Genomic DNA, 2,978 nt, shown 5'->3' on the forward strand with positions numbered 1-2,978 from the left:
ATAGGAGACACAGAATAAAAGTGGGTTACATAAATAAATAGAATGTAATACAATTTAATATCAAAAGTCACTCTGACTTACTAAATGCAGAGTAGTGGCAATAAATAATTTTGTTAGGGCATCAATCCAATTAGACCCAAATTTTACCTTCTTAAAGTTTAAATCTAAAAAAGATAACTGAGAAAGATAGATAGCAATGATCTCAGCTGTCCAGATCTTTATACAAAAATGGTATTTTTATTATTAAAATGCATTTTATTATAGTTATAGATGTTAACATAAGGAAAAGCTGGAGGAATGGTATACAGGAACTCTGTACTATTTTTGCAACTCATTGAAAGCAAATCTAAAATGATCCCAAATTTAAAAGCTTTTTAAAATGATTTTGGATGCATTCTCTCCTTCTTAGGTATGGAATCCCCTTCAAAAAAGAAATTTCATGAAAATGTGAGGGCAAAAGAATGAAAATCTGAAAGTTTTCCAAAATAAATATTCATCATGGGTCTCAGATATATATTCAGAATGTCTAAAATATTCTCTTCATTGCATTAGTAAACATGTTATGATGAGTCTGGTCTATACAACTTTTTTTTTCTTGCTGTAAAGATAAAAGTAAATATAGAAAACTAAGTTTTTTTGCCATAAACTGCTTTGGTTCTCAAAAATGCTTTGATTCTCAAAATTCCATAATGCCCACAATGGCTAAAATACTATTCTTAGTTAAGAAACTGCCATATCAATTTAGTTGAAACACACTATAATTGTATCACAGTTCAGTAATAGATTACATGTCTCAATTACAGAAAACCCTTAAGAGAGAAAAATCATATGAAAAGTGAAGCCCCATGCTGAGGGTATAAGTCATAAAAGCCAGTTAAGCAGGGAAAAGAATCTATCCAATTTCATATTTTAATTATATTTTAAAATATTTGTTCAGAAAATGCCATCCTCTAACAAATTAACCCTCAGTTACACAGCTGACAAATAGTTAAGACATATGACATGACATAGACCCTAACAGAGTAAGACAAAACATTCAATATAATCTATGACATATATAACTAGTTATTTAAACAGATGATTATTCTGGTTCTCTTTCAGTCTGCTACAAATTCACATGGGGCTTTTCTTATCATCTGGGAAGTCCTATTAAGTCCCCAGAACTGAAGCCAATGGGCAACAAGTGTGCATTCATTCTAAAGTCAGCTGCTAACTTAGTGAGAGGCTGCCAGACTGGTTTAGTAACCACCACCTACACTCAACTTATTTAGGAGAGACCCAGAGAGACAGAAAAATGAGGAGAGGTGATCTCAAAGTGAGAAGAAATGAGAGCATCCTGGCATTTTGTTTTCTTCCTCACAGGGACATTCTCTCCTCCTTCACGCTAGGTCAAGGGGACACTCTAAGAAAATCCTTTGAAGAGATGGGAGAAATGCTTGTCAGAAGGGAAGAAGAGCATCTCACTCTGCAGTTGGTGCTTGCTGAGCTGCACATATTCACAAGTTTGCCCTGTCCCACCAGACTAGAGGGCGAGATGATTCTTAGGAAGACCTGATAGCAATCATAGACCTTTAAGGAGCACCAAGACTAATGCCAGACTGTCCTTTGGAGAGGTCTGAGAGCTGCCCCCTGACCGCTGGGAGAGAAGGAAGCAGTGCAAGTAACTGTACTTCCTGAGATTCAGGGGCACAAGGGTGACTGGTTTCTCTGTAGGCCAAACAGATGCTGTGGGAGGTAGGTAGCCAACTCTGCTGGATTGCCTGATCCTCCACTGATGCCGTGGGGGAAAACGAAACAGGGTTGGGGTAGCCTTCACATTATCACTGTAAGGGATTGAACACTTGAATGTTAATTTCATTTTGACTTGTGGTCTTAATCAGCTGCCCTGACAACTGGCAGCTCAGCTCTCTCTAGCTTGCCTGAGCTCCTGACAGAAACTGAGGCCAATGGAGGTAAAGGAACTGGCCTAGTATTCCTAACCAGTATGTGGTGGATCGCAGATTTGAACACTGGCCATTTTCTAAAAAGTAGTCTTTACTTTCTAAGAATAATATACATAACTAGCGGAGAGTAATTAAACCCACAAGATTGAGCCCTTTCAAGCAGAGTTCACAAAATGGTCAACTTTAGCAGAAGACTTGTTACTCATTGCAAATAACACAAAGGGTTCTGGTATTAATTTCCAATCTGACCTCTCTTGAAACCAGGTATGTGGTTGAGGGAAATAACTTTCTTCTGGTTCTACAAACCCTAGAAAATTCCTATTAACTTTATTTCTAGATTTGCTTCCCTCTAACGGTTTTGAAAAATGTTTGTTGCTCTTTTTACCTGAAAAGAATTCTCTCACTAATCTGAACCATGGTAGTTTTTTATTTTGAACATGGGGATCACATTATATTTGGTGTTAACTTAACATCTGGATATATTCACTAGTTTTTTTTACACATTATGTTTATGAGATTAACCCATGTCTTTGTTCTGTTTTATTTCTAACTAGTATTCCATGGTAGGAACATAAGTTCCACAACTTATTTATTCTGCTATTAAAGGACAGTTAGGTTGTTTCCTTCAGAGGCTATTACAAATAAAACTATCACAAACATTAGTGTACAGGTGTTTCTGTGGACAAATATTTTCATTTATTTTAAGTAACTACTTAGGAGTGCTAAGTCACAGAGGTTTCTATTAACTTTTGGTGTTTGACTTATAGATCACAAAACACATTATTGTATTACATCATAATACAAATAATTTTTTCATTTTCCTGACTCTTCTAGAATGTAGTAACTTAAAATCTACTTGCTGTCCTAAATTCTTTTTGAGTGTTGTTCTGCATTTTAGTTCCGCAAATAAAGTCAAGACAGGGCAATTACTGTCTTGTAAAGAAATTATTTATATTTACATACTACATATATTTCATGTGTTGTTCATTACCTCCTGCATTTCCATGTTCTGTCCAGTATCATTTCGTTCCTAAT

This window comes from Colobus angolensis, unplaced genomic scaffold, assembly GCF_000951035.1.
Source record: "Colobus angolensis palliatus isolate OR3802 unplaced genomic scaffold, Cang.pa_1.0 Scaffold450, whole genome shotgun sequence".
Classification (NCBI taxonomy): Eukaryota; Metazoa; Chordata; class Mammalia; order Primates; family Cercopithecidae; genus Colobus; species Colobus angolensis.